Source organism: Rhamphochromis sp. 'chilingali' (assembly GCF_963969265.1).
Source record: "Rhamphochromis sp. 'chilingali' genome assembly, chromosome: 4".
Taxonomy (NCBI): domain Eukaryota; kingdom Metazoa; phylum Chordata; class Actinopteri; order Cichliformes; family Cichlidae; genus Rhamphochromis; species Rhamphochromis sp. 'chilingali'.
Window position 1 is genome coordinate 5,461,337 of NC_137948.1, and position 14,688 is coordinate 5,476,024.

The 14,688-nt window shown below is 38.4% G+C and overlaps 1 protein-coding gene across 2 annotated transcripts in view; it reads right to left on the bottom strand.

The window, feature by feature from the left end:
• The window catches only part of frmpd1a (FERM and PDZ domain containing 1a), a 58,520-nt gene that overhangs the window by 37,924 nt on the left and 5,908 nt on the right, over positions 1-14,688 (bottom strand). For both annotated transcript variants that reach the window (XM_080879504.1, XM_080879503.1), the window contains exon 2: positions 7,132-7,245. The gene's annotated coding sequence lies outside the window, so the exon portion shown is untranslated. The remainder of the gene's footprint in view (positions 1-7,131; positions 7,246-14,688) is intronic.

Below are 14,688 nucleotides of genomic sequence, written 5' to 3' on the forward strand. Positions count from 1 at the left end.
ACAGTCTCCAGACTTAAATCCAATCAAGCTGGTTTGGAATAAACTGGACAGAAGAATTAAATCAAAGCAATCTACAAGTGCTGCACATTTATGGGGACTTCTGCAACAGATATGGGAAGAGCTTTCTAAAGAATATTTGATTTCTGTTGTAGAAAGAATGGCACGGGTGTTCAGCTGTTATATCTGCCAAAGGTGGCTACTTTGATGAGCCAAAAGTTTAGAATACATTTTGGTCCATATATTCATTCTATGATTTCTTTTTCAACTCCAATTGCTTATTTGTACCATGCTTTCATTTCAGAGTGCAGTGAGAGATTAAACTGTATGATTTTCAATCAAATCTGGAAAAACTGGGGTGTTCTAAAACTTTTGACCAGTAGTGTAGTTGGAATCAGCCAGATACAATGAGCTCTACTTTACAGTAAAATATAAACATATATGTTTATATCATATATTTGTGTCCATCTATCCCATTTTTATTCCTGTCTGTCCATCACATGTTGCATTGTGAGGTTATTTGTACCTGAATCACTGTGCCTAATGATAGCCAGTAATAATGCTAAGATAATGGACCATGATCTAAAATTTGATAGTGTTAAAAAGTATAATTCCACCTCTCATCTAGTGACTTTATCTTTGATAGACTTTGCTGTTTTTGTTTTGATTCACGTAATAGCCTCTACTTAGGAAACATCATCTTAATACAAAAACCAGGAAGTACAACCAGAATCTGTGTTGGGTTTTTTGCATTACCAAAGCAATACTTTTAGATGATCCAGATAATGGAGAGTGTTGAGAAACCACAAAGACATTTTTGTCCATGATTTTAAGACTGGCCTTAGGAGATTTACAGGTAACAGGTGCTTAAGATGCAAAAGCGACTCTCAGAACCTGCTTTAACATGTTGTTTCATTCCCATCATCTTTTATGAATGGAACTTATGCACACAGTCAGGAACTGACCTTAGGACAATGAATAAAAAATGTTTTTACATTAATAAATAATGTATGTACAATGTAAATTTAAACAGAGTTTGGAATTTGAGCTGAAAAGACACTGTATAATTTTGTGGTTTGTCCACAACACAACAAATACTTCTACTGTACTGACAGCAACAGCATGCACTGCCAAGTATTAGCACTACCCAGTGACCTGCATGTCGTTTCTGGCAGAGTTCCAACGCAGGGCCAATCTGGCAACCCTGCTGCTGGGACAGGTGTTATGAGGTACTCGTCGTACAAAAAAATAACTTCAGGTCTACCGAATCACCTCTAAACTTGCCCACAATTAATTACATTATATTTATGACATCAATGTGAGTAAGCATGATAAACAAAATAACCAGGAACTAAGATGTGCTGTCCATGTAACTCTGTTCCTCCCTCCTTTTCACCCATGAATGTCTTGCAGCCATCCAACTACTGACCATGTCATCACTCAATCATGTGTCCCCTTCCATCTCGTTCTATTAGATTATTGCTCATGTGGGAGGAATCAGATTTCTCACATCTGTTTCTTGCTTTCTCTGTGTCTCAACGATACTGAAAAATGGAGCTGAAAGAAGAAACCAGAAAATTGTCTATTACACCTGATACAATTGCTTTGTTATGTTATTTTTGATAAGTACCATCCAGTCCAGTACAATTTTTAATTCATTTTGTGATACAATGATGCTCATCAGTGTGCTTACACACACACACACACACACACACACACACACACACACACACACACACACACACACACACACACACACACACACACTAGCAACAGCTCAAAGTGGAGCTTATTTTCTAATCCAATGCTAAAAATGTGTATGTATTTATAGAACATTATTTAGATTAACACTGCATGATGGTGTTATTTTCCTGTTGAATGACGTTTTTGCCTTTGTTATTTTGTCCGTTTCCACAGAGTTAGAAGAGCTCAAAAGCGATCCATAGGGTGTGGTCAAATTTGATGTCACATTAGAGTAAAAAATGCATTTTTAATGCATTTTTTCAATGACATGGAGGCTTCATCTTGTGTAATATGTACTTTAGTTCTGATAAAAGATGCGATTCAGAAACATTTACCTTTTGCACACGATATCACTTTTGTCAAATGTTTGACTGTGCAGTAATCTGACTCTTGCTTCCACTGGAAATTGGTTAGTGGGCTTTCATCCAGACAAAAAAGGTTAAAAAAGGTTGGCTCTGTGCCGTTGTTATTGATCAGGATCATTAGTGGCATTTTTTTTTATATCTGTCTGAAGAAAACCTTTGCGGTTAAATTTAGTTGAAAAGTCAAGTCATTTTTTAATGCCGTATGACTCCCTGAATGCATTTATGCCACAAAATGTCTACAGTTTGGTGTAGTAAAATGTGAGTTAAACATGGCCCTACAACAGACTTACCACTTGTTGAGTCCTGCCTCCTGCCATAAGACCATGAGCTAGCCGGTCAATGCTTAATTAGAAACTAAAATATGATTCAGGCTGTAAATGAGTAAAATGCCACTGCCGGTGTGCTGAGCTTTTCCTCACACATCCTCTGAAAACTATGAATAAATGTGCTGTTTGCATTTCCTAGTTTTTTAAAAATCTATTACAAGGTTGTTTTTTCCCCCAACACTGTGATATGCAATACACACTATAATCATTACAATATTAACACAGTAATCGAATTACATATATATTAGCTCAGGTTGTTTTTTTTTCAGATAGCTGTGTCTGCTATAAAATTAGAGAAGTAAACAAAAATCTCTGCCAGAATAGTTTTACCTAATGCTGAAGCTGGGCAGGGTAAGAAATGCTGCAGAGAAACACACACACACACACACACACACACACACACACACACACACACACACACACACACACACACAAGCTGACTAAAGGGGCTACAGCAGCACTTCTCCTTCCCCACACTTGTGTTTTCTCATGTACATTTATTCATTCACTTTGCCATGATAGCTATCTTTTGGTTGTTTCTTATTTACTTTGATTTGAGTTGATCTTCTCATTTAATTTTCTGGATTTTGTTTCCTGTTTTTCTAACGTCCTTCACCTGTGTTAATTACCTGCAGCTTAGTCTTTGCAGAGTTTGTATCTATAGTGATCTTTCCTCTGTGAAGAAGATGTTCCACATGTTTGTCATAGCTAGCAATTTAAACCTACTCTGTTTAGTTCTATTTTCTCATGTGTAATTTCGTTTATATTCTTAGTCTTTTTGTTTCCTGGTTTTGTTTTTTGGCCATTAAAAGCTTATTTTCATTAGATGCCTCGTTTAATTGTACACAATAGATGCTTATTAGAATTTCCCTCTATCATCTTCTTCTCCATGTGAACCATGTCAACCTCTCACACAAGTTAAACATTGAAGTCGTCTAAAGAATTTTTGACATCATAAAAACTAGCAGCTTAAAGCAGTGTGGTGTACAAATTTCAAGCCTCCACAAAAAAACAGTCAAATATGGTTAGGGTGAATGCTGGGAATCGTAGTATAGCCATGATGTGAAAGAGGGTTGTGACATTAATCTCTGGGGATGATGCTCAGTGGCAATTGCGCTTAAATCAATACTAGATGTAAGAATATCATGTATATCATGGTAAAAATGTATGTGTGTATATACTGTCCATGACAATAAAACTACATTCTTAGTTGTTATATAAAAATGTCCTATTAATCATCAATGGCATAGAAAAGCTCCGCATTTATGAGCAAAACAAAGAGATAAGCTAACACATGTCTGAGAGCAACATTTCCACAGCCTCCAATACGTCACAATACACCACAAAACTGGTTCTGGGAAAACTGGAAACAACAAAATTGTTTCACTGCTTGAGGTACAACCATAAAGGTGGAGACACTGGTAGCCAGTGATGTGCAACAAAAAAGTAAATAAATGACACCACCAAGCATCATCATAGCTCTGGGGCTGTGTTGAGAGCCAAAGCAAACTGTGCATGGATGCGGTTACATACTGATCGGTCTAGGATAGGATTCCAAACCAAATGGTCGTAAAAGTCCTAAAAGCAGTTAGCAAAAAAGGTCAACCCCAGATACAACATCCCAGGTAGAAAACATTTTATTCTGGACATTACTGTGAAGCTCCTGTATTGTTATAAGGTTAAATAAGTTTAATTATTGTTAAACTAAAGTGTTAACCAGTTTAGCAACTTCACACTCTGACCTCAGGATTATCAGAAAACAACATCTCAATCATCCAGGTCATCGTAAAGGACCAAGGTCATTCCTTCAAGGACACCAATGTTCACATTTTGGACAGAGAAGACAGATGGTTTGAAAGAGGAGTGAAAGAAGCCATCTATGTCCACTGTGAATGATCCTCATAAAACAGAGGCGGTGGTTTATGACACCAACTGTCTCCCATCTATAATCCAGTTTTGAGATCCCTTTCCAGACGCCTTAACGCCCACTCACATCCTGGGCCTTCTGACCTTAGGAAATCACATGATAGGGTGGGGCTAGGTTTCACGATGGCTGTATCCCAATTCAGGGTCTGCAGCCTTAAAGTACGCGTTTCAAGGCCGATTACGTCACAGCGGCGTGCCGAAGGCTGTCCCAATTCAAAGGTTGCTCGAAACGCGGCCCTGAAATGCGTCCTTCATTTCCCTGAATTTTAAGGCTGTGGCAGTGTAGACTTCGTGGCCCAACGTATGCCAGAATGCATAGCGCGGCGGTGGGTGTGGATAATTTTGCCGAAAAAAAACGGCGAATGAGGGGTGCCCGAAGAGTAAACTTTAAGTAAGTACTGAATATCATGTCACTTATTTATGTGCAAATGTTTAATAACGAAGAACATTAAAACATTACTGTTGGCCACATGTCGGCAAAGTTATGTGACATTAGTGACGTTTGTACTAACTTGGTTTTAAAGCCTCTACTTTAAAATATACGCCGTTCAATAGCTGAGCTTAATCCTACAGAGAATGATCAAAGCTCATGTAGAAAGAAACAAACAAATGAACAAAAGATTTTCTCCTTCATTTCTGTCCAAACAAAGCTGTATGACACGTTTCCAGCTGTTAGTATCATGGTTGCTAGGCAACCTGGGCAGTGCAACGGAGGCTAGACCGTCCCATTTCACAAGCCTTGCACTTCCGGCCTTAGCGGTCTTTAAGTACGCGGCCCTTGAGGATCGTTGAGGCTGCGTACTTTAAGGCTGCAGACCTTGAATTGGGATACAGCCGATGAGTTCACCTGAAACCTTGGCTGATTGTGACCTTTTCACACCTTGGCTTGTGCGATTAGGTAGAGGATCGTTAGGGGGTCCATTGTGCTCCTGGGAGGACACTCCCATAGGGCTTAAATATGGGACTCTCCACCATTTGATCTTAGAACTGAAGAAGCTTCTCGGATGAGAGATGAAACGTCTTCAAGCAACTTAAAGAAGACAGACACTTTTCTTTCTAAGCTCCTTAGACATCGGAAAACAACGCAAAAACTCATTGGAAAAGGATGGAAAATGTCTTTGATTATACTTGCACTATTAAATCCTGCTACCTTTAATCTGCACTCCCCAACTGTTGCGCAGTATTTTTTTTTTGTTATTTTGTTTGATGTTTTTTTTATCACTGAAAATGTATTTATTGCAAATTTACTGAAGCATTGCAATATCATTTTGAAGCTATATTACCCACCCCTACACGACAGTCTCTTGTCTCTCAAAAGACTGTGGCTGCTGTTGACAGGAAAGGCTGTGAGCAGAGACTGAACTCTCAAAATACAGTGGAAAATACAAATAATCCAAAATAAGTCACAAAATATACACAGGCGTCTGATAATATACTTGGGTGGCCTCGCCAACTAAAGTGTGGGAAACACTGTAATAACCACTAAACATTTTGTAGCTTTGACACAGCAAACATGTTAGCATTGGGAATAGACCGAGCACCTTGAAGCAACTGTTGTGTTCTGAATTGGTGCTACATTAATATAACTGAACTGAGCTAAAAAAAATAATTTGTCTGTAAAGTCAGATGGCACTTGTAGTCTTAAAGAAATATAATGACATAAATAATATTATCCAAAAACACAATTCACTCAAAATGTCCAGAGCAGGGGTGTCAAACATAAGGCCCAGGGACCAGAACTGGTCCGGGAAAACTCTAGCCCCTAAATTGCTTTAGAAAATGTTAAGTAGGGCTTAAATATTTTGACTTTTAAACCTATTTTAATACATTTTATAGGTTTTCCTACTGATAAAGACCTTCCCCACAGCTTTTCACACTATACCAAAGTAACTAAATAACTGAAAGGCTCCTGTTGTTTTACTTTGGGCTAAAGAAATTTCAAAAGGACATGTTCTGGGACTTTTAAAATTACAGGACACTGCCCAATGCGCTACTATTACTTTCTTCTTTAGTTTTACATATTTATTTATTACATTTTAAGCCCAAATAGTTGTGCTGACACATTTCTTTCCTTCACTTCTTTTTCCTTTAATAAAATATCTCAGGAATTAAATGTATAGTTAAACTTTACACTGACAGAAAGGGAAGTTTCGCCAGTCTGGCCCACCTATAATCAAAGTAACCTGTGTACAGGTTACTTGATTATAGGTGGGCCTACAGGTTACTGTGTACATAAAATGAGTTTAACATCCCTGGTCTAGAGAAAAGCTGCAAACTCAAGTCTTGGCACTCCACAGAACAATCCATCCGCCCATGCACCCTCCCTGTGACTTCTCTGTATTTTTGGAACGTTAACTAAATTAGCTATGCATACACGATGAGTATAGTAAATTCTGAAACATGCATTACTTACAACTTTTGCCTAACAATCTTACTGCACGCACAGAGACACACAGGTGCGCAGAGTAGGCAAATGGGATTACAGAGTGTGTCTGCAGGCTGTGACAGGGAGTTTGTGCGTCACTCCTGCTGAGCCAGATTAGACTGAGCTTCACCTTAGCCTTACAGGTCTGTTTGGAGTAACACACTGGCTAAACTAGACAGACACTAGTTTACTGCTCACTTACCTCTCCACTGTGCGTCTGTCTCACTGTGTTTATCCCACAGTCTTTAAATCCTCTAATATTGCCATCTTTTGTTGTGTGCACACACAAATCACATACACAAACACAATCTGTTTCATTTCAGTATTAGAGAGACAGACATTCACACACCTGCTCTCTGCCCTGGGTATCAGGGCTCCATGAAGGTGCCAGTTACAGTCCCGCTGCCCTCGCTGCTCGCCCATCACTCCACTGAAGAAGACCAGGGTGACGTGTCTTCATCTCCTGACGACAGGCATGAATCAGAATTAAGAGTTAGGGTTGTTGGAGCCTGAGTCTCTCAGCATTGTAATATTATTGACAATTTGAAACATGATTTTTATCTTCTCATCTGAAAAACTACGATTAGGGTGTGAATAATGGAGGAAAGCTTTCCTTTTAGATCGGTGAATCATGGGGAAAAACAAGCAAACTGGAGATGGAATGAGAGTGGGGGGCACTGAGGCGGAAGACAGAAAATGAGTCTAAGAAAAAGACAAAAACAGACAAGCAGAGAAAAAGAAGAAGAGTTTGACAGACAGTGCCACATGATGGCAGCGACAGGGGCTGGACAAAAGGGTTGAGGGCAGTAAACTGAATCAAGGGAGGAGGAGTACGGAGAGACAGATGAAGCAAAAAACCACACCGATCTCCATCACAGCAGGATGGGGCTGCCTGCATCGGCTGCATGTGCTGTTTGTGGAGTCCCACTTACCCCTGCTCTGATCCAAACACCATCCATATTTAATGAGGCCCTCACAAAGCCCTGGGAAAAGAGATGCTGGGAACTCTTCTGTCCCCTCCCTCCCTTATTCCCATCTCCAACTCCCTGCTACTCAAATTCTAATCCTTCTGTCTCTTCTCTTTCATAACTCTCACTTTCTATTCATGTCTTAACCTATTAGCCCAGCATGTGACTGTGAATTAATTTTAGTCTGAGAATGTCACAATTTCCTCATTTTTTCTTAAAACAGGGAATCAGCTGTTTTAAAAAAACGACAACATGTGTGCGCTGTCACTCACTTTTTCATTCAAAAGTGAGGCTACGTGTGCTCTTTGTGACTGTATGTGTGTGTGATTGTATAACTGTATGTAAGTTTTTGTTATGTGAGCGGTAAGCTGGATTTTGTGTGTGCGTGTGTGTGTGTGTGTGGTTGTGCATGTGTGTGTTAAAGTGCTGCAAGCATCAATAATGTATGTAGATAATGCAGCCACTTCACTCTACCAACAACTAACAGGCATACCGACGCACACAAAGGAAGACAGAATGAGGAGAGAGAGAAAACGCATGAGGCTGCAAAGAACAGAAAGATGAGAAAGAGAAATGTGAGCAATAAAAGGGATCAAGAGGGTTAGGGTTTGACGGGCATGGAGAACATCCGGTTTGCCTACTCTGTGCTCCAGTGATTATGTAATTGATACCTCAGAAACACAAAACACTTCATTTTGAATATTTCATTATGTTTTTCATAATTTCTAAATCTGGTTTTAGGTTCGCTTGTCAGGCGATCTTGATTGAAGAGAAGTTGTTTTACACCATTATGAAAGTCACAATTCTCAGGAAACACAGGTAAGAGGAAAGATGTTTCTGGAGAGGAACAGGGTGAAACAGTGCAACGTTCTGCAAGAGGCAGGAAAACCATATGTATGTTTCATCTCGGTCCTTCATAACCAAAGCTGACTTGCAGCAGGCTCATTTCTGTGATGAAGACTAAATTTCATATTGTTTTATTCATTGATGAATGCTGTGTACACTAATTGGTCCAGATGGATATGGCTGGGGAAGGCTGTTGAATGGGAGCCACATTTAAGCAAAACTGCAAACATCAGCAAGAATGTGGCAGAATGATGATCTAGCTTTTAATATGGGAAGTGAGATGGTAGGTCTTTGCAGAATTCCTGAGGGTGTCACTGTCACTTTGTTCTGATATGTGAAGCTCCATCCGAAAACCCTATTAAAATTATTTTTATATGGTGTAGGCAAGTACACCACCTCATGCTTCAGAAAACAATCCTGTCTTTAGTTGCAATGGGAATAATCACAAGGAGGGCTCTCTCTAACCCTACTGAGAAAATGTAGAGTGTTTTTAAAAAGAACCTTCATGTGGGTGGGCAACAGTGCAGCTTTAGATAATACTTTTAAATCCTTAAACAAAGGTGTGATATTTTTCTGACTGCTTGGGAAAAACAAACAAAAATGGCATCTTCATGATAATTATAACCATGATGTCACACATGGGCTCAAGCCCTCTGAGAAAGGGTGGGTGGGGTTTATGCAAGAAGCGTCCAAGTGTTCCTTTCCTTTGCCTGGCTGCTCAGGCATATAGACAGTTACAGTTTGACTTTTACTTTTTGTCTCACCACAGTAAAACTGTAGAATTGGCTCACAGAGGCTGCAAAAACAAACTCGCTCAAGTTTAGAGATCTCTAATTAATAGCATTTACATTTGACGGTCAGTGTACAACCTACGTTAAAACACAAAATATTTTCTTATAGACGGTAGGTGTACTGGCCTCTTTATGCTTTAATACTTTAGGGTGCTTTTTAGCCTTTACTGGGATAGGATGGTGGAGCAAATATGGAAAGCTGAGTAAAAAGAGCCTTGGCATGACACACAGAAAACGACCTTAGGGTGGACACAAACGTGGGCCTCTGCATTAGCTTTACAGCATATGGGAGGCCTGTTAGACCCAGGGAGCTGGTGCCCTGTTTATGTTTTCTCATTAATTTTGTTTCTTTCCTTTCTCCTCTTGACATTAATGAATTATGTTCACAGCTTGAAGGGTAGCAGTGGGGACAGAATGCAATTAGGAGTTCACACACTTACCAGGATTGTGTGGAACCCCACGATTGTTAAGTGACACTTTGGGTGACTGTGTAGCATTGTGCATTAGAGGTGGGAATCACAATTTTATTTTTTTATTTAGGACAGTGCATGTTAATGAACATAAAAAATAAAAAAAAATAAAAAATTATATATATATATATATATATATATATATATATATATATATATATATGAATGTAAACATGCCAGATTATAGCCAAAGGCTAATTTCCATCTGTTGTCCTTAAACATAAAAAAGTAGACATAATAATTCATAAAAATTCATCATTCATTCATAATAAAAACTCCATCACCAAACTTACACATACACACCATTCTGTTCCCAAATAAAACATTAACCATACAACTCACGATACGATATTATCACAATACTTAACGCACGATACGATATTATTGCAATTTATTGCAAAAATATTTTGCGATATTCAAATTCTGTACATAAAGGTAAACTTTATCAATATTCATTTTATCTAATATCAAAGTCTCACACTCAGTCTTTCTCTCATTTCAGTCAGTTTTATTGCTGACAAACTGAACGGTTTGTATTACAGTCTAGTCTAGGGCTGAACGATATATCGCATTTGCGATAATATCGCGACATGATCAAGTGCAATTTTCTAACCGCAAAGGCTGCGATTATACTCTGGACATGTCCAAATTCATGGGCTGCATCCTCCTGAGGCCGCATTTGTAGACCGATTACGTCACAGTGACGCACCGAAGGCTGTCCAAATTACTACCATATCCCAGAATTCATAGCGCGGCCCAGCCAAACTCCAGTTTCCAGCAATGGCGGCCGCTACTAAGTTTTAAAATTACTCATACTAATCTTTCTGGGTCACAAAATAAACTTTTAACATATTTTCAGGCGAGAAAGTAGTTGTGTAAACATCAAATATCTGCTCGGTTTATCAAGATATCCCATATTTGCAAAAGTGCTTCGACGTTTTCAGAGGCGTCTGCTACCCACCAGCTCGACAGCTAGCCGGGAGCTCGAGGGTTACTGATGCGGCCGAGAACGGCACAACTCCCGGCACATCATTTTCAGATCACCGCGGAGTTTCGCTGCTCGGGTTAAACGTAATATATAAGTCACTTAGACAACCTAAAAATGTTATTGTTGGGCTTTTTTCAGTGTTTTGTTTGTTCGTGAGTAAATCGGTTTGGCTGAGATTAAAGTTATTAGATTAGATAAAATAAAACTTTATTAATCCCCCGGGTGGGTTCCTCCTTGGTTTTCACACAGCTGACTAAACGTCAAACAGAAAACTTATTAAACTGTATGAGACAGTCGAGAATTTACACCAGTGTCTGGTTATATTTTAGATAGCAAGAAGCAGACGGCCGAGTTTATTAAACTCCACCGAGACAGCGGTGACGCTAATCAGAACAATCAGAAGGCTAGACCGTCCAATTTCACGCCTTTAAACTTTAAAGGCGTGTTTGTGTGTGTGTTTATACAATTGCTATTATGTTTGCACTTTATGTGTAATGTTACTGACTGCAGAGATCAGTAAGATGTGTGTATTTTTTATTTATTAGTTTTATTTATTTAATATTATTTTTTAATTGAATGACTGTCTAGTAGTTCACAGATGTCGAAAAACTGAGTGTGGTAAAGCCACTGATTTTTTTTATGTATATTTCTGCAATCTGCACATTGTACTGACTTTCATTTTAATGTTTACACCAGGGTTCCTTGCCAGCACTTTATGCTCAGATGTTTGTAAGCTAAAAATAAACTATTGTGTATGTTCAAATATACTGTTGTGATTGAAGAAGTTAAATAAAAATGTCAGTCATCAATTCATGCATCACCTCATGTCATCATAACAGAGGTCTGTCTTCCAGGAAAGAACAGTTTAAAATTAATGTAATATAGTATTGGCCATACTATATGATGTATTGCTTGTCTTTGTTTAATAATACAGAAGACAAAGACCTTAAAAAATAATCGCATATCGCATCGCAATCGCAATATTGGGGCAAAAAAAATCGCAATTAGATTATTTTCCATAATCGTTCAGCCCTAGTCTAGTCCAACTTAACTGAATGCAACCATCTGGTACAATTATAGCTATTCTGAACTATGCAATTTATGAAAACTATGCAGCCCATTCAGCAACTGAAGAATTTGAAAGTAAATTAAAACAAAATATAATTTTACATTAATTAAAAAAGTTTTAAACTTAATTAAAATAAAACATGTCTTAAATTAAAATAAGTAAACTGTCATGTTTATTGCTGCCAAAAAAAAAGTTAAACACATTTGGACAGTGAAGGAATGTCAGGATTCTTGCTCAGAAAAGGGAGCTGATCAACATGCTCTGAAGTAGGGCTGCTCAATTAATCGAATTTTAATCACGATTACGATCTGGGCTTTCAACGATCATTAAAAATGACTGAGCCGATTATTAGCCCCTCCCTCATTTATCCGCGACACCTTAAAGGCCGGTCCGTCAAAATATTGTCGGGCATAAACCGTCCGTGGCGCAAAAAAGGGTGGAGACCGCTGATTAAGAGGACCCGAGGGAAGCTCAGAAAGCTAAGCAGAAGTTATTTGGAGAGTGACTGCCGTTGGTTGAAAAGAGTTAAAAAAAAAACAAAAAACTTCAGTGGTGTTGCACACTATTTTATATTATTTTTTAAAGTCATTGTTAACCCTTTAAAGCCGGTCAGAGCAGCACGCTCCGTTTTGCGTAACTATTTTTAAATCCCTGTAGAACCTGAACTGTGTAAGCTAGCGCAATAATTTGTTTTGCATATGAAACCGGAGGAGTTGTACTTACATCTGATGCCATCAGCTTGTCCTCGGTCACGGTTTCGTTCCACATATAGCTTTGCAAAAATTGCATAAAAAGCGCTTGCAGGAACAAAAGCATAATATTCCAGAAACACGCTTTGCCGATCCATCAGCTGTTCGTAACACTTCCCACAGTGAAATGATGCACATGCTGTTTTCTTTGCAAATTTGCATCATAGGATTGTTTTTTGTTTTTCCTGCAGTATATAAAAATTGCTGTATCTCCAAAATAAAACTATGAAGACACTCAAAATAAATTTCCTGTGGTGGGAAACTATGTTTTGCAACTTTATTGTATTTAAAGTTTTGAGGGATAAACCTCTTAAATTTCTCCAAGTAGAAATATATGTAAACAAAACAAAAGCGATTTTCAATTTTTTTTTGTAGTTTATTGCACTTTTTTGCAATTTATGTAATTACTATGCACTTAATGCAGACATATTATTAAAATATGGGCTATAACAGTTGTATTGATGTATAGCAACTTGAAATGCTCCCACAAATGGCACTACAGCATGTAAAAAAAATAAATAAAAATAATATAAGCTCTGGTGGACTTGGTTCTATGGTAGGTCTTAAAGGGTTAAATAAATATCGTCAAATAATCGTGATCTCAATTTCAGTGAAAATAATCGTGATTATCATTTTTGCCATAATCGAGCAGCCCTACTCTGAAGTCAGAGCATTTTGAAGTCAAAATATCGATTTCTGCTGTCCCTGTATCGATACATTATTAGCAAACAATTGTGTGTCTGTATGTGGTGTGAAAATCTGGAACAGTCTGAGTTTACAATTGAAACAATGCAAAAATATTCATAGATTTAAATTCCTCTACAAACATTTGGTCTGGTCACAGTATACTCAATGATGTTTTTTAGTGTGCTCTGTAATGTCTGTCCTCTTACCATTGCTGGTATGGATTCCAAGAGAGAAAAAAATAAAAAAATAAAAAAAAAAAAATAAAGAAGAGTGTGCGTATGTATGTATATATACGTGCATGTGTGTGTAGATATGTATGTATATATGTATGTATATGTATGTGTGTTTGTTACTTGTAATTATTACTGCCTGTTACCTGTGGTAATGCAATTTATAATTTATATATTCTGTATTCAGTTATGAAGGCTCTAATTGTTGTTTGCGAGCTGCCGTTGAGATGCTTGTATGTGCCCGGGGCTGTTGATGGGTCTGTATGCAATGATGGGCGTAGCTGCGGGAAGTTTATTGTTTTTTTTGTTGATGAGTGAGTATAGGGGTGGGATTTAATAAGTTTTCTTCGTCCCACTCCTTTTTCAGGCAATTTTTGTTTTTTGTTTTGTGCATTTTATGTTCAATATAGGTATTTGTTGTGCCTGAAAATGAACAAATGAATGAATGAATGAATGAATGAACAAAATATCACGATACTAGACAGTATCGATTTTTCCCCCCACCCCTATTGTGCATGCAGGTGTGGTTGTGTGTCTCATACGCTGCATGAGAAAACGTTCCAACCATCTGTCCTTGTTCTGCTTTTCATCCAGAGTAGATACAGCACTAATCTAAGAAACATCGGTTCCCAGATCTCCCTGTCATACACCACCGCTTCTAACTCTTCCTGGAAAGATGAACTCCAGCTTATGGGTCTGCTTCGGGTCTCCTTCCAGCTGGGTATGCCTAGTGCATCCAAGTGAGATGTTCAAATCACATCAGCAGAGAGTCTACCCTGCACCCCTCTGAAATGGCAGATCTCCTCATATCTACCCAGAAACCTAACTCCTGATCAATTTTAATATTGCCACCAACTGCTAATGCCCAGGGTTAAAAGTAGGAACACAGATCGAAGACTAAAGCAACAGCTGCTCCTTTGGGCTCAGCTCTTCCTTCGCTACAGCTGCCTGCAGTAATGCGGATGCTTTGCTAATCTGTCTGTCAATTTCCAGTCTTCCTCCCTCAAAGGAAATTCTCCAAGGTACTTAAAACTCTGCCACTTGGGCAATCCTTCCTTTTCCAGCTGAGATACAAAGCCTTGTGCTTACAGGTGCTAATTCTTATTCC